The sequence below is a fragment of the Argiope bruennichi genome, chromosome 11 (genome assembly GCF_947563725.1).
Source record: "Argiope bruennichi chromosome 11, qqArgBrue1.1, whole genome shotgun sequence".
NCBI lineage: Eukaryota > Metazoa > Arthropoda > Arachnida > Araneae > Araneidae > Argiope > Argiope bruennichi.
Genome location: NC_079161.1, coordinates 3,169,246 through 3,188,327, shown reverse-complemented (window position 1 = coordinate 3,188,327; position 19,082 = coordinate 3,169,246). Strand labels below are relative to the sequence as shown.

The 19,082-nt window shown below is 27.4% G+C and overlaps 1 protein-coding gene across 1 annotated transcript in view; it reads right to left on the bottom strand.

Annotated features, from left to right (window-relative positions):
- Positions 1 to 10,282, bottom strand: part of LOC129957531 (alpha-2Da adrenergic receptor-like) — a 297,241-nt gene extending 286,959 nt beyond the window's left edge. The window contains exon 1 of the mRNA XM_056069880.1: positions 9,503 to 10,282. The gene's annotated coding sequence lies outside the window, so the exon portion shown is untranslated. The remainder of the gene's footprint in view (positions 1 to 9,502) is intronic.
- Between the last annotated feature and the right edge of the window lie 8,800 nt (positions 10,283 to 19,082).

Sequence of the window (19,082 nt, the reverse complement as noted above, 5' to 3'; positions counted from 1 at the left end):
GATGCCTACACAACATTAAAAATATGATAATGGCAACAGGATGTGACAAGGACAACAGCAACGGTAGAATAATGTTCGAAACCTTAAAATGAGTATTTGAAAGTTTTCCTGTTTGAAGAATTCTACGCTTCGTCACGCGCTTGGCAACCGATACAAAATTTAGCTGCATCCAATATTGATACTGAATGGTACCTGATTAGATGGCGAAACATTTCTGTCCCGTCAGAATGAAACCGAGTACATGGTGGGTATAGACTTTCACCCTTCGGCGAGATGCTCGATTTTGCAGTAGCAAGAAGGGATCGATACTGATATTAAATTGTATTGAGTACATTTAAATGACAGTTTTATATCTGATACAACCAGGGAACCTATCCCTTGGCCGTCAATGGGCATTAAAACACCACCTGGTAACAGATATTAGATTTAAAAGCTGTTATCTCTACTCAAGTTGCTACCATATCTTTAGTATATAATTTTAATTTTATTTGTTTTTAAATCAACATTATAAGTAAAAAGTTTTATAACATTTGAAAAATGGATGAAAATAAAATAAAATTCTTCTTAAATATTTCTTCATTCATAAAGAAATTATTTATACTATTAGTTTTAAAAATATAAATATTTTCTTTTTAACTGCAACTTTCAAATCATAATATTCTGAAAATTCTTTTCAAGTTGTTTCATTTGCTTTTAATTAATTTACTAATAATAATTCGGATGTTTGAGTTACCTTTTTGATTTGATTTAAAAATCATTTAAAATAAAATACATTTGTTCATTTATCGAAAATCGCATCAATCATATATATTAAATAAACATGGAAAGAAAAGATCAGCAGATGCGCTGGGAATACTTTTATTCAAGATGTTGAAAATAAATAATAGACATTTAAAAAAAGGAAGGCGTTTAGTGCAATGGTGGCAGAACGGTGGACTAGGATTGCACGATATTGTAATCCGACATTTTATTTCATTTTGATACAAGAATCACCTGTCAGGTTGATACAATATAACTCAATCGAAAGCGAATGGGCTCATGGTGATTATCAATAGGATTCAGTCATGTTAACTGAAGTAATACTGAATACAAAATATACTGTTGGGGTACACTAGTTTTGGGCACCTGATACTTTTCAAAATCGGACACAAAGTCTCAGATAGGTACATCATCATTCCACCTTATCCTCATTGGGCTGAATTTTTCCGTGCGCAAGATCGTCTGTTTGTGGTTTTGTCTTCGTAGAATGAATCTCCCCATGCTTGGCAGTGACTGCATATGAAATCTGGCATCATTTTTCATTCCTTGCATTAGTTTTAGATGCGATGCCTTAAATAGGGAAATTTTAATTTAGTTCATTTAGTTTTAATTTATTCATCATGCTGAAACTTATTTATAATTTTAAACTGATCATCACTTTACTCTTTTCAAATCTTTATAAATCGTTTCTTCAAATATAAAACATAATCTTATTTTAAGAATTTTATTATTAACTCTTTAATAAAAAATAATTCTATAGACGCCTCTCAAGCACCATTCATTTTGATATTGTTTCCAGCAGTGAATGAAAAGTGATTACTCAGTCACAAAGAGAGGCAGATTAACAACAGAGATTAATTTTTCTTGAAAAGAAAAATCCATGAATGGTGGAGCATTAAAATAAATTCATACATTCAACGAACATTATGCATTTTATTCTTTTTCAGAGGGCAAACTGAAAATTTTCATTTGAATTTTTTTCTGCTTATACACAAACATCCTCGATTCAAAAATAAACCTTATCCATAAAACTGGATCTACACACCTTCATTCTGAATATTTATTCCCTTCAACGTATTCAATTTAATCCTATTTTCTTTCACTATGTTTAATATATTTTAAGAAAGTAGGATTTCTAATTATCAATCAAATATGTTTATTATAACATATTTAGGACTTTTATAAGTTAGCATATTAGGATAACATAAACAGGATTATGAATTCAAATATGTTTAACATATTTGAATGGATGAAATGTTGAAGTTCAATACTGATAAATAAATTTATCTAGGTCACATATTTCATATTAGTTGAAAATATTTTCTGGTTTTCCTAAATTCTTCATACAACCATAACGAATTAATAACTTAATCATACTTTAAATAATCTCAATGAGTTGAAATAACTTAATGTATGTGGAACATGCTTCATATTAGCTTTTACTAAACTTTTCCAATTCAAAAAATGAAAACTAAAATTCTCAGTTTAACAGTTAAATAAAATGTTTGAATGACTGAAACTTAGCAATGCTTTTCCAAAATTATCTTTGAAAGTATCTATTCATTTACGATCCCATAATTCTTGATTTTTTAAAAGAAATCCTTTTCCTAAACTCCTCGACCACTTTTTTTCTCTCGATTTTTTGACTGTGTTAAGCCTCATTACTCTCTTAGTGTCTTCAATTCGTTTAAGTTTTCCCCAGTTTCATTTTATCAAGGAAAAAAAAATTTAAAGAACAGAGAATAAAAAATGTTTTTCTCTCTTTATTCAGAATATTTTCTGACTTTAATTAGAAATTAAAATGATTTAATGATAAAAAAAGAAAAAAAATGGAACCCTCTCTCTAAGAGAAGTAATAAAACAAAATGATAAAAAGTTAATTTAAAACTTTTCATTAAATACACTTATGCTTCGATAGATAAAGAGGAGTTTCCAAAGAGGAAGAAATTTAAATGGTATTTATTTCTCTCTCTTCATTTAGATTGTAAATTAGAAATATTTTAAAAAGCAGAATCCAGTCCCGATTGATTCGTCTTCTTTTGCATTTATTACGAACAAAGCATATCGATTATTTTTGAAATTCAATACATTTGAATAAAAGAAACTGAGCTAAATCAATGAAATTTTAATAAGAAAATGAAAGAAATTGTATACAATTTTCTTTCTTAATTTGGGTTGTAAGTTTAAAATATTTAAAAGCAGAAGCTTATTTATGCAGCATTTTTCTTTTTTATTAAAATCTGCTCGTTATTCTGAGAAGAATATAACGATTATTTGGGTTGCTCGGTGAACTTAAAAAAGATACCGAGTTAAATTAATAAAAGATTTAAAAATAAAATAAAATTCTACGCTTTAAACGTAGTTTTTGCTCTTAATTAGGATTTTAAATCAGGAATTTTTTTAAATATAATTTTATCACACTCAAGTTCAGGCTCTATTACCTTATTTGTTTCTGCGTTACTAGGAAAAATCATAATAGATTCATGAAGCCCACAAACTTTTTAAAAAATGCTGAATTTAATTAATAAGCCTTAATAGGAAAATAAAAAAAGCTTACCTTTATGAATGTTTTTTCTCTTCATTTAGATTTTCAATGAGCAGCAGCGAAAGTTCTTTTGCCCACGCTCAGTATTTGCTGTGCTACATTTTACCCCCAATGGAGAAAATTTTTATTTGTGAAACTGCATACAAATAAATGAAGTAATGATTTAAAATATTAAATTTTTAAAAAGCAACACGGAAAACAGTACGGAACTCCAAAGGAATATAATAAATTTTTGAACAAGAATGAACTAATTTGTTGTTTCTACGATAACCTATGTATAAGTGAGATATATTTATAAAATAACGAATGAAGTCTGATCTTCGGAACATATATATCCATTAGGACAAAAAGGATAAAATTTAAAGACTAGACATTTGTCGAAGATACACAATAACTACAAACGAAACCTTTGCAAAGAGGTCAAAGATTGGAACTCTAAATCCAAACCGTTGATAACACTTTTTGATTTTAAAAATTACGTGACAATGACAGTAAATAATTTTTAAATGACATTGCAACTCTCGTTTTACAAAACATCAACCGCATTTCGTGTATCGTCGTAGATATATTACAAGCCATATACAGCAAAACATACAACATTTTGATGGAACAGATGAAGTTACTAATGCCACACTGTATTCTGTGACAACACTAAGCAATCACATATATAAATTCGAGAGAAATGCTAATGCTATATACAAGATTTTTGAATCTATAAAATGTTCAAATTTGGCACACAGCTTTTTGATATTACAGCGACACCAATTTATCATTAAAATATGAAAGCTTATGTGTGTAGCTGTTTTAGGAAATAACAGAAGAAATCAATATAGAATAATTAATAAATCCATAATTCCACATTTTAGCTCATTATTCTTTGAAATAATTAGCTATTCTTTAAATAAACTGACGATAGACAAATTGTGGGATATTTTCTGTACATTTACAATTAAACAAAGAATTATAATCTTTTTCTCACCCTTAAATGGTTTAATGATCATAATTATTTAGTATCATGTTCTATAAGTATGTGTAATATGTCGTATTTCTTTCATGTTTCTTATATTAATATTAGTTATATGTCATATTTGTCGATTAATTATGACTTTTCGCTTTAACATTTTAATAATTTGAGAGAAAATATTTTAAATATCTTTCTGTTACACACATAAGAAAATACATAACTAAATTTAATTAACAAAAGAAACGAAATAGTTATTCATATATGCGTTATTATGAAAATTCGAACAGTAGGTCATTATTCAGAGAAACAATCATTTAAGTCGAAAAACTAAAATATTGATTTGTTTTCCTTCAACCTATAATTGTTAGGTAATATATTAAGAAGCAGATTTTGAAAACTGAAACATAAAATTGAAGTTATACATTTAGTGTACAGAATATATATCAAATTTCATCCACCCAGCTCAAAACATTTATGAGTTATATTTGTCACAGAAAAACATTTTCCAGTCATTTCTTTTTTAACCTCAGGGAGATCTAAAACGTGGAGATTCATCATAATTTCGAGAACAAATTTCATGTTTAATGCAATATTTTTTCTTTGCATACAAGGAAGTAAATAGACAACGGAATTTGATGATTGATATGGAAAACCAGAATGAATGTGTCTCCCTTTGACCTACTCATATCCAGAGGCGAATCTACATTAAGCAGCGCCCAGCGCAAATACTAAAACAGCATCCCTCTCTTTTTTCAAATGCAGTGCACTCATTTGATCGACCACCAGACTTTAAGTTCGTTAGTGCACTAATAGAATTCTTGGGCTATCTTAAAATCAAATTTAAAAAAAAAAAACACTAATGATTTTAGTGATATATTCAAATAATCGCAATTCTTACGCTTCCTTCTTTTAACAAATTTTTAAGAATATTTCTAAATAATATTATTTGAACCTATGTTTTCATTGCAGAAATATTAATCAATTTGTTTTCTTTGTTTATCGAATCTATAAATCGTTTTGCCTCTGTTTAGAGATATCGGTATATCCCAGATATCATTTTAAATCAAAAATGTTACTTCGCCTCCAAATATTTATAGAGCAATAATGATTTTGAAGTTTGGAAATATTCGCTTTCCTTTTCTTTTTCCATTTTATTTTAAGCGTGAGATAACTTTATTTCGGGATTAGATTTGTCATGGGGATTCATGCCTATTCAGGAGATTTTCATAAGTTTTAAATAGTTTCAACTGTTGATTCCATAAAAAAATAACAATTATCCTTATTTTACGAATTATCAATCAATGTTAATTTTTTACGTTTTAATGTACGTTATTCTTTTTTATAATCAGGTATTTAATCTCTAAACAGATAATAAATGCATTCATTTATTGAAAAAATACTTTAGAATCACAGAGTTTAATGGATAAAAATATTATATCTATCAAATTTATTTTCCAACCAAAATATTTAACATTTTTAGATATTTACGGCTGGTGTTTGGAACAATTGTTTCTAAAAGTGTTATTATGACCATATGGTAATTTATGTTTCAGAACTATATTTGGATGCAATATTTTTTTACAGAAAAATTATTTATGAGGCTAGTATGAATTTTTTTTTCATCTTAGATATATTTAGTTGAATATTTCATGACATACTCATTTTGCGGCTTCAAATTAAAAGCACATATTGTAATTAATCTGTTGTTTAATTATGTGTTACAATTAGAAGAAATATGCATTTATAATTATTAAATAATTTTATTACTTATTTTATTATCTCATACAATTATTCTTAAAATTTAAATAAAAAACAGTTTTGCTTCAAATTTGCACATTTTTATTATTTTGTTCTTATTTTGACAAAATTTTAAAATTTCATTTAACGCATTATAACGTTAATCCAAAAAAAAGTTCAACAAACTGTTTCATAATTGAAATTTAAATTAAATTCATGCTTGACGGAAACGAAGAAAGAGCTTACTTAAATCCATATTTTTAGAAAGTTATCCTGCCATATATCTTTTCAACAGTTAAATAAGATTTTATCATGAGCTGTAAAACAACTAGCATGCTTTTCATTATGTTTATGGATCAAAATATAATAATACAGTACTTTTTTTCTGTTTTCTTATTTTCCAATTTATTTTGTCTCAATTACTGTTTAAAGCATAACAAAATAGCAGGTTAAACCATAAAATTCGAATTGATAGATATTATGAAATTAAAACTATCAGCTAATTAAATAAAGCGGTTGCCATTTTAAATTTTTATCCAATTCCTGCTAATGATATTCAGATGCGAATTACATACATTAGCCTACAATATCAAGCCAAGAAAAAGAACATGCTGTCATTTATCTGGATTTTGTTGTATTTTTCATGATCCATATTAAAGACTGGAAAAGAAAAATTTAAGTAATGTTTGAAGCTCATGGAACAATGACGAAAAAGTATGGATTTTATGTGTCTCAGTTGATTCAGATTTTCAGTTTTTTTTTCATAGAAAACTACATACGAAGTTTCTTTCATCGACATCGTTGTATTTATGAATTGCATTCACGCATGCGCAGCCTAACCAGCAGATGATTAGTAGTTACCCATACAGGATCCAAAATGAGATAACGATTTAAAATTTAGTTCATTAATTAAATTCACAATTTCACCCACCTAGCAAATTGCATTTCTCAGTTACCATGTCCACCTGTACATGGGCAGATAAATTTTCTATGGACAGATTTTGACTAACATTTCGACGAAATTTTTGTCTAAAATAGACGAAAGGTTATGAACAAAATGGTATGCCTGTTGCTTGTTGCGCTCGGGTTATCGTATTCGTAGACTAAAATACACCAAAAATATATATATATTTTTTTAACTGGTGGATGTCTGAAAGGTTGAGATAAAACAATATGTATCAAAATCAAATTTTTGGGCCATTATGATAATTTTTATTTGAATATTTCGAAGTAGAAAACAAATAGTTATTTAAAACATGCTAAATTTAGTAGAAATAGAAAATATTTTTAATTTAAAAGATGATATACACATTTATATAATTTTATAAATTTTTAAAATCAAATTTAGATGCTTTTTTATGTATTTCAATTGCTTAGTTCTCTAATTAAGTAATATCAAATTGACTGGAATTAAATTGAACGTAAGATTTGTGCATAGTTATGAAATTTTTTAGCTTTTACTGAAAACTGTTAAAGCGAGCAACTGTAAAAATGAAACACTGAATATCAATTTAAATTAGAAATGTTTTAGAAATATTAAACCACTGATTCAGATACATAATACTTTAATAGAGATATGGCTATGTCAATTACCAAATTTGCAACAGATTCCAATCGCAACACTTGTGATAATGGATATCAGATGTTTCATCAGCTTTGAAATGATAAAATCGAAAATTAAAATTTTGATTACTGACAGAAAAAAAAGCAGAAATCAACAATGCATGCCAATACTAAAAAATAATACGTTTAATACCAAAACGATGAAAAATTTGCTCGAAATTTAACTACATATGCTCTTTGCTCAACAAATGTTGACTAGCAGTTTCTGATATTTTGACAGAAAAACAGTATTTTCTTTTAATTTTTCAATTTTTTTTAGTGATCGAAAGAATATATACCGCTAGAAGTAGAAGCAGTTTCTTCTCCTTTCTTGCGACGGTTTCAATTAAATTTCAGATTTGTTGTTTTCATAGAAAATGTAAATCAAATTTCAAATAAAGGACCAAAAAAAGCTTCAACAAATTTAATTTACTTTCGCGATTCCGCTATTAAAAAGGCTTAAATGATAAATAGAATTTATATTTGAAAGAAAAATATATACAGCACCCTATACAGTAATTTATCAAAGATATTTAATCAATTATTTTTTTTTTAATTTTTCAACATTAAAAACATAGCAATAAAATAATTTTCTTTTCAAATTAGTATAATGCAAAAAGTAAAAAGTGTGGCATAATTATTAACAATTTCATGAAAAGAGACAACTCAAGGGTACCATAAAACTGCCAGAAAAAGTTGGTAATGCTGTTTAGATAAAAAAAATAAATAATAGAATTATTAAGATTATTTTTAGTTCACTGAAAAATTAAATACAAATAATTTTCCAGATTTAACCACAAAAATAATAAAGTTTTCTGTCGCTCGAAAAATAAAAAATACCCTTCATAAAATAAATTATGTGTATAAATAAATATAAAAATAACCAATTCCTTCAGTCCATTTTATTTTAAATAAAGATATAACATCATAATTCATAACTTCTTTATATTTAAGTTATTATCATTATTACAAACAATTGAAATGTATCTAACGTCCTGTTCGTATTTACGACTTTGTAAGAAATTTTTACAAAGCGCATAAATGCTAAAACAAAAAAATTAATAAACACTTATCCTTTAATGAGACAAATGTTTTTATTTGGTTTGTTTGTTCAATGAAACAATTTTCTGTTCAATCTAATGAAAAAATATTTCATTTTATGAAATTCTAGAATCTAGAATTTCATAAAATGAATTTTTTTTATATATATATCTAGAATCTAGATGAATGCTTAGATTAAGTAAAAAAAAAATTACGTGCTTTTTTTTTTACTACACAAGTAAAAAAGTAACAGTTAAAAATTTTTACAATGTAAGCACTATGAGGATTTGTGGTATTTTGTAATTACTGCTCCTCAATATTAATAAAAATTCATTCAGTTAAATCAACATATGTGGCTCTTTGATATGATACGAAATAATTAAAAAATAATTCGATATTTCAGAAAAGCATTATTAAAGCTAATTTTCATACCCTCCTCAACATTTTACTTTTAGCTATACTTATACTTTTTACTTTTAGTAATCTATCTATATATATATATGCATGCAAAGGAAAAAAAATTAAATATGAAAAGGAAATTTTTCGTAAGATACTGAATTTTTTTTTCTGAAATGCAGAAATAAAATCTTTGTTTAAAATAACTAATCCAAATTCTAAGCTTCTTATTAAACATAAATCAATTTATTAATTAAAATATTTCACGTAACAAATACGTTCTTATTATATTGTTGAAGGAAAAAACATGCAGCATTTTTATTAAATAAAGTGATACGTGGCAGTAGACCACAGTTAATTTCTTTTTTTTAAATATAAAAAAGTAAACGGATGCTAAACATAATAAATTAATAAAACACATAATTAGAATTTAGGGAAAATAATGAAAATAATCTCACCCTTCTCTTGAAAAGTTGTTATCTTTAGGAAAATATCTTGAATATGACGTGGTAACTGATTAGTTCTTTCTTTAGTCCTGAAATTGGCAGTATTTTGCTTATTTTGAACACAAAGTTAGTGAAATGAATTATTCTGCACAGTTCAAGAGAAAATATATCGAGAAATAAAAGAAAATTCAAAACATTTATACTTTTTCACACATTATCGAAACCACCAATTCATCCGAAATCCCTATTTATTCAATTCGATGTATCATTAGTTACTTCAGCCGTTACTCAGAAAGTTTTCAGACTAAGCTATGCACACGAGTAGCTTTCTGCTCCGTGCAACAGTTTTCTCCATGTTTATAAAATTATTTAGCCATTTTATCATCTAAGCACACCTACTCTGAATTTTCAAAATCAAAACAAATTGTTGAAACCGATTTCCTTATTCATTCAGTCAAACTTTGTCTTTAAAAATGAATGGAATAAGATATCCTTAACTTCTTCTGAAACATTTCTGGCTTCCAAACTTGTCCAGAGACGACTTCATGAAATTTTTTTACAAGTTAGATTTTAAAATAATAATAATCTCACTTTAGAAACGAATACGGTAATTATTTATAGTTTGATTTTGATTCAATAAATCAAATACAAAATTTAATCAAATTCAAAGAATCGACTCAACGCAACCACTGAGTCGATAATCTCCGAAACAGTGTTCGAGGCAGTGAGAAGAAAAGTTCCCTCTTTGGGGAAGTTGGATGGAAGAGAGAGAGAGCCTTGGGGGGTGTTACCGGCGAGTTCGACGTTCGGAGCAGTTCTGGCTTCCAGTTCGACAGGGGGGTGGGGGTCAGGACTTGAGGGTGGTCGACGTCACTCGCCAATCGATCCGTCCACACGGTGGAATACTATCCGGCAGCCCTTCGCTATCCGGCCCGGCTCTTTTCGAAATAGAGACGCCTCCGGTTCCTCAACTTCCGTAGGATGAAGCTCTTCGAATAGTCATCCAGCCACGATTTCTGTTGGAAAATGTGAAAAAGTTCTAAGCTTCTTTCAGTATTAGTATGAAATTGTGACAGACGACATTGCCATTTTAGATGTCTGGAAACAAGGATCCTCAAATTAACTTATCTACTTTCTCTCAATGAGTGTTGCTATTTTATGTACGTATATAAAGTTATATAAGGGTATTCTGAAATTCTAAAGCAGTAGTGGTAGAATATAGAGTTAAGAAAATTGTACAAGAGAATACAGGAAGTAACACAAAGAGTGGTATTTTATCAGAGAATTGAATTCACACATGTAACAATGTATAGAACATGTGCGAATTTCAAATTTCGGGACGAACATCGAGAGATGGTTCACTATAACACCCCCCCACCACCACCACATATATAATATATATATATATATATGGTTGAAGGCGGAGAATATACTTTTGTAAATTTTAAAACTTCGTTTATTCCTTCCGGGAAACATTATTTATATACCAGCAAGAAGCGACGAGGTGCGTCAATCTACATCGCAACACAAAAGCGAAAAGAGAAAAGAGCCACAGAAATATTTTTTCCGATGATTATATACCATTCTGATAGGGCTATCTTTACGCATGTTGATTTATGTAAGGGAATATAGGTATCTTTTAAAAGAATTTCTTTAGATAGACAAATTTTTATTCCTTCACAAGAAGCGTGAGAACCGTGAAGCCTTTTTACAGAGCTTCTGTAGCCTTAATTAATTAAAAAAAAAGGTGGAATTGGAGCAGGGAATAATAGAACATTTTAGAATTAAGTTAATATGGGTTAGATAAAAATTAGGAAGTTAATTAGGATTTAATTTAGATTTAGAGATATCATTATATATATATATATATATATATATATATATATATATATATATATATATATATATCGTATTAAATTACAAAGAACAGCGGGAAAATGATTACCCGATACAAAAGTGATGTTTGACCATCATTGTAGAGGGGTTTAAATTATATAAGTTTTGCATTACACTCTAACATGGATAGACAATTTGATGCATTAGCAAACGTTTCGGAGCACTGCTTGAAAATATCTCGAAATTCGGCAATTATCATTTCTTTGAAGTTATTATTCAAATCTGATTATATTTAACTTTAGTTTACGTAGTCACAGAAATATGACATCCATTTTTGAAAAGAATCAGAATTTTCATTCAATCAAATGTACTCATTTATTCTTCATTGAATTACTTTGAGTATTTCTCTCTTGGATTATGTAGAATAGTAAAAGTGGAAGGTTCATGACGTCATAGGTCGCATGATTTCAATTTGTATCCGTCATTATATTTTTGTATGAAATAACGCTTATATCACTGACTTTCTTTTACAATTCACCAGTCTCTTATTCATAAAGGGACACGGAAAATTGAGTAGGGGATGAGACGATTTAATGTAAAACTCAAGAATGTTTATTTATTAAAGAGCAATACCAAACCAATTCCGAGAAAATAATTTTAAAACTTCTTACATAGTTGATATAATAGTAACTTGCTTCGGCGCTCAACAGCCAGATGGCATGGTGGTCAAGGCAATCACTTCGGAATTCGGTCCGCGGTGCGGGGTTTTTTCCTCAAAATTACTGAAATTGAATTGAAACTTTACGAACAATTTTAATTAATATTCTTCATTTAAAAAAATAAATGCGTATTTTCTTTATACCTGAATTATTATTTAAGTCATAGAGAAAAATGATTACAGATGAATATTTAATGGTTCTAAATAATTTAAATTAATACTGCCTTAAAAGAACCAAAGGTTTTAAATTTTTCTATTTTCATTAAGAAAAATATTTTATTCTAATCAAAGAAACCGTGTTTACATCGGAGATTAAAGAGAACAGAGCATAATTTATTTACATGTAGAAACAATCGTTCGAGATATTAACAATCGAAAAGAAATAGCAAAAAATAGATATTAAGTCATTGAACGCTCAGGCAATAAGGATGTTTACTTTTTGATCTAAGGATCTTTTTAATGATCGAAGGACCTTCCTGAATTATTTAATAAGGTGATACCATATGTTTGGTATTCTGCCAAACTTTCTGTTGAGAAGCAAATATTTTTGAATGCAAATATAGTTTGTTCTTGTGAACAATCAGGATTTATCAAATATGAAAGATGCCCAAATGTAATTTATTTTCTTTGTTTTTGCGATAATTAAGAATATTATTCTTGTTTGTCACTGAAAATGAATGAATGCAGAATACATTTCATTGAATAAATTTTATGATGATGCGAATAAATATAATTAATAATAAAAATCATTTAAATTATGTTTTTATTTATTTTTTGTTTAAAAATTGAATTATAATTCAAGCATTAATGGACTGAAAAATTGTTCTTGCATGAAAAAAGGAAGCATATTAATTCAACTTAAATTCAAGTTGTTAATTCAATTAAAAAAAAATTGAAATCGGAAAAAAACATACGTATAAATTTTTTCTTTTAAAAATTAAATTATGATTTAAGTATTTATTATAAAATTATTTATTTAATCAGAAAAAGAACAACATATTAATTGAAATTATAGGTAAATGTTAATTTAATTGAAATAATTTGAAATCTCCTTTTAAAAAACACATTCATATCTCTATTTTTTTTCTTTTAAAAATTAAATTATTATTCAAATATTGAGAGAATAAACTTTTATTTTTGCATCGAAAAGGAAAATATATTAATAAAAAATATTTGTAAATGGTTAGTTAAAACTAAATAATTTTTAAAAAGATTAAAAGGGAAGGAAGGGACCGACCTGCCGCTGAGGAAAGGTTGCCTTGACAGCAATAACGCCGGCCTTCTAAACTGAAAGATAGTTTAGCGGTATGAAAACTTTGCAAAAAGTGGAAGGTTATTTCCTTGGAACTAGTCGGCTACTGCGCTTTAATATTTCAATGAATACTAAATACAAATTAAAGGTATACTGAATCTCATCCCGAGGTCTTACTTTTCACTTTTTAGATAGCATATTATGTTTATATATAAGTTAAATCAAATCCTTTTAAAAAAACTTTTTTTATATTTCCAAAATCAGAAAAAAAGTAAGGTTTCAAAAAAATCCTAATGAATGACAAATAAAATGAAATTCATTTTTATATACAAAAATCCGCACTATAAGTTTTAAATGAAAACATTTTTCATATTTACACTTGTTCTTAAAATATTAAGAGTCCGAAAGATCACACGGCGAAAGTTTTATATTAGCTAAATTTTTATTGAGATGATATAATTGCTATTGCATTCCGTAAAAAGGCGCGAGAGATACTAAAAAGATTTCATTCCTACCGAATGTCTGACTTGAATGATTCTTTTCGTTTAATCCAGGATTTAAGCCTTAAAAATTTTATATACAATTCATACATTTATATCCAAAGGGATTAAGAAACAGCTGTAAAATTTTGCAGGATAAAACAGCAAATTTCCTGAAGCCGATTCTTAAAGCCTTCAAATTCAAATTAAATTAAGGAAGATTGTTGAAATAATATTGTATATATATATATATATATATATATATATATATATATATATATATATATATATATATATATATATATATATATATATAAAGCAAATTGGAATCTTAATGAAATTTTCTTCTTATGACTTTCATTATGACCTTATTTCCTTCTCACATTAATTTTTACGATTCCTGTTTTTACGATTATGGTTTTGTCATCTAAATTTATTTAAGATAAAAATTTTAATTTTTCTTTTAAATGCACTAATAGATGTTTCTTATTTTCTTATTTTTAGACTAAATTTCGAACTATATTCACTCTTTATATGACATATTTAAAAAAAACCTAATTTTTATCAAAAAATCAGAAATTAATGTCAAGAATTTGCAGCATCGTGCACAAAACAAATGTACATGCTTTCTTCAGGTTTATATCAGTACTGGTTTATATCAATGATATTTCACCGGAAAATATAACATTCTATTAGTATTCTTGATCTCCAAGAACAAATATTCTTATTTGCGAAAAATTTGTATATTTAACATACTACTAGAACTCATTAGGTCTTTATTTCCTTATTATAATGCTTATATTTCCGACTTTTTTTAATACTAATAAAATTGTGTTTAAATGAGTTTTTATTTTTTTATTTTTAAGTAGCTGTTTTTCCAGGGCCTAATTGGTTTATGTGTATGCTAGAAAAAGAGAAACATAAATACTTCTAAGATGTAAAGGTTTCATCTCAAACCATAAAAGATTTTAATCTAATTAATTATTGCTGTAAGAATCATGTAAAATAAAATTAATGCCAACATTTGGCGTTTTCAAGAGATCAAGATTTGAACTTAAAAGTCCCCTAACAGTTTCTTTTTTTTAATGAAATGATTAGGATCATTAAGAAAAAAAAACACTATCCTTTCATACGATTAAATCAAAATTAATATAATACATTAAATATCTTTAATTATAGAATAAGAATTTGGGAATTTCGTCTGTTATTTGAAAAATATTTTGACACACACTATCAATTTGTGATTAAGAATAGGCTTGTGTTGGAGCTTTCTTCTGCGAGTTGAATATTTGCAGAGAGTCCACAGGGAATGGGATCAATGTCCTTTCTTCGGTGGAAGGAGTGTGTATAAAGGTTATTTTCTAGTCCAGATTTATTTAGCAGAGCCGGAATAATAACCCTGTGGGAATTAGACATTTTCTTATTAAGTCTTTTTTTTTATTTACTCCTTAGAATAAAGGATATAATACAATGAATATCCTTTACAATTTTTTGGTACTTGTTATTTTGATAAATTATAAAATTTTGAATATATTTTGAAACTAGATTTTCTTTTAATAAGTGGTTATATATGCAACAACAATTCTTTCGAAGTACGATTTCGACTTCGGGACCATTTTTGTGAGATAATCCGTCTTGACATTTTAAGAAATATAAAATGTAATAGAGTCCAAAGAAATCTAATCTTTGGGATTCATTTTGTTCTATTTTATTAAGATATTTTTTAGCTATTCTATTTCAGTTATTCTTGGAGATTTGAAAGATAAACTTTTGGAGGTGGGAGAAACCGCCTATCAGTAAAGGGATTTTTTCTTTCTTTCTCAAACTGAAAGGTCATCACTGGCTTGATGGAGTGCTAAAGATTTGGCCGTGAAAATACAATCAATGTCATAAGATTCGATAAGAGAAGAATCGTCTCAATAAAATGTTTGATAGTTGTAATTAGGCGCTTAATTATGCTGCTAAAACATAATTTTAGCAACTGCAGAATTTAGATAACCAGCAAATAAAAAAGTGTTATTTAATAAGATGCAATGTAAGCAATGAGAACGCCAATAATGTTTTGAAAACATATATTTTATGAATATAAATAAACCTACTTTTTGAAATAATTTCAATTCATTTATTTATTTTTAAATAGAATTCTATTCAATAATCTCAAGCTAAAATCCATTAAAATTATGGTATGCTAATGGGTTAAAATCAAATTATTAAATTACCAAAATATGAAACAAAATTAAGAAACACAATTAAAAAAATGCAGTAATTTAAAAAAAAAAATAGTTTTTTAAAACAAGTATCAAAATTATCAGGGTAACAAATTCACCTAACTGAGCTAAAATAAAAACGACGGAAGAAAATAACTTCAACACTTGCAAAACGCGCTTGTAAATGTAGTTAACCAAAAAAAGGTTTAATATTTAACGGAAAAAAACATTGTTATAAAATCCGTTTAGATTAATTAGAAAAAAAGTGATCAAAATTAGATAAATAGCCGTTTAAAAAGGAAATTTACGTCGATAAAAAGACAATTTTAAAATTTGTGGTTTGTTCAGAAATTATGGCAGAAAAAAAAAAAAAAACGTAAAATCGTTTAACCCCGATTTTTGCCCCTTTTGAGGGACTTTTTTAATAGCTCAGTAAATCATTCTAGGCCTGATAGATATGTGTACTAAATTTGAATCCGTCAAGGTGTTGGATTATATAAGGATAAAATATACAAACAACCTGATTTTCAATTTTATGTACATAGATTTCGTCCACGTTTCACTCCTTAACATGCATCATAATTCATGGTTAAGAATATTTTAGAATTCAGATTAATTTCCAGAAGACATCATCTCAATTAAATCAATTTTTATCTTATTAATATATTAAATACTTCATACCATATTAAAATATTTTATCGTCATCAGGCATCAATGCTACAAAAAAATTGCAGGACTCCAGGAAATGAAGAATTGATTGAAAATTCGATTACAAAATTCCTTCGTTACAAATATGAAACATGCAAAACTGAAGAAAAGCATTGCAAAACATTAGTGATTTCGATTCCTTTAAAATTTCTTTTAGTTTCCAAATTTAAAATTTCACAGAAAATTTTTTTTCGAAAGCAATATAATCTCAGAAGGCAATGCAGTGAATTTCCAATTTTTTTCATTAAATACTTTTCTGTTGGAGTATTTCCAATTAAACAAAAAATCAACGATAATTAGATAGTTTCATTATTTTAAGGAATGAAACTTTTTTTTTGTGAGAGAATGCATTATTTTTTATCCAAAAGAGAGGGCATTCGACTATTTCTGATCAGCCAGCTGCTATGGCATCGCAGTTTTCTTTTCAAAACAGTAAAATCCAGGAAGGAAAAGAAGGTTTTTTTTCTTTCCATTCTTTTTTTTAAATAAAATTTTCCTCAAAATGCCAAATGACATAAACAGCACTCGTTATATCGACATCAGATACCATTCGTGAATTTGAGAAATGAATAAGTAAAATGAATTGCAAAATTCATAAAATGCTATGTGAATTCATTTTAGTAATTCCATTTTTTTTAAAAAATTCGAATCAACAATAATGTCTATATAGAGCCTTTTTAATTTTCGTAAAATTGACTGTTTATCTTCTTGTTTTATTAAAACACACTTACATTTATCTAGAAGTAAACTGAAAATGCTAGCAACAAATCTTCTAATGATCGAAATCTGCAGTGAATGGCAATTTGGCTTGGCAAAATGTAGACGGCACCAGGTGATCGAAGTTGTGTAGCATGCTATGAGATTTTACCCATCATAGAATGTATAGTAAAAATATGCTGATATTAATTAACATTCGCAACAATTAAGTTTATGGCATAAAATTAATAAAGCGAACCCCCACTATTTCAAAGCATTCAAAGTTTTCCTTTTAAGGAATTTCATAGAAAGTTAATATTCACTTATATTTAATATTAAAATCAATTTATTTACTTTGTACATGTCCGAATACATCAATACATGTTAAATAAGTGTAATCAGAATGAGAACCTTTTAAAGGATATACGGCCATTCTCGCTGCACGGTTAATTTAAAGTCCCCGATTCTTATTTTATTCTGACGCGCAATTCGGATGTGATAGCCTGCGGCGAGTGCGGTAAAATATTTAAAAGGTAAAGAATTCCTTAAATATCATATACATTTATTTTCTATCTAATAATAAAATATTTTATGTTAGATAGAAATTTATCTTTACTCTTTAAAAAACTTGTATTTCTTCTTTCACTATATTTTATAATCCTTTTATCAATTTTTTTCCAGCATGACATCTTGAAAACAGTTGATAGCCGACACTGAGTAGTTGATTCGATCTAAAACCATGAACACATTTTTTTTATGTATCGCAATACTGTGATTATCAAAATACTTTTGTAACACTGTTTTATTCAAAGGAATATGTAAAGTAAATGAAAATCAACAAATAAGGATAAAACATTAGATCTCAGAAATATCAATCGTTCCAATAAAAAAATTTTGGAACATAAATTCAACAAAAATACTAAACTTCAATTATTTGAATGATAGTTACTGATACATCAACTCAAGATTTTGTTGTTCTCTTGAACATGAAACAAGGAATTTATAAAGTTTGATTATTTTAAACTGTCTGCAGCTATTGTACTTTTTTTCGCTTGTTTAAAGTTAATTTTTCATATTATATTATCGCCTTTTGCTACTATGAACCTTTACAAAATATAACCCAGATAAGTTACAATTTACCATTGTAGCTTTCATTTATTCAGTTTTGGATCGATTAAAATTCTTGCTGCTGTGCTAAGTGGTGCAACTTCAATCGAAAAATATGGAAATTCATTACTATAAAGATATATTAATGTTTTCAATAATATTAGTTTTGAGGTTTCACTGTCTAACATATTTATAATTAACATATATAATTGCGTAACAGAGATAAAATCAATTCAGGACATCTTGCGCATATAAAAACAAAGTGAAAAAGAAGATACTTTGACAATCCAACTTTGTGTCAAACGATACTTAAATGAATTCTCTCCGACAATTCTTTTATTTTCTTTCCAAATATTTGTTTTCGTTCTTCACGTCGATCAGAGCGTGCTCTGCTCCCGAATAAGAACAAAGGCACTACCAAAAGGGGTTCATTTTCTTTGAAACAGCTCTTTTTTTTTCAGTATGGTTTATTTAAAACGGTAGGTGGTGATTTAATCGAACACTAAATTTTGCATAAAGTAAATCCACTACTTAGACTAAATTTTAGATAACCCTTAAGACATGTACACATTTTAAGGAAGTTTCATAA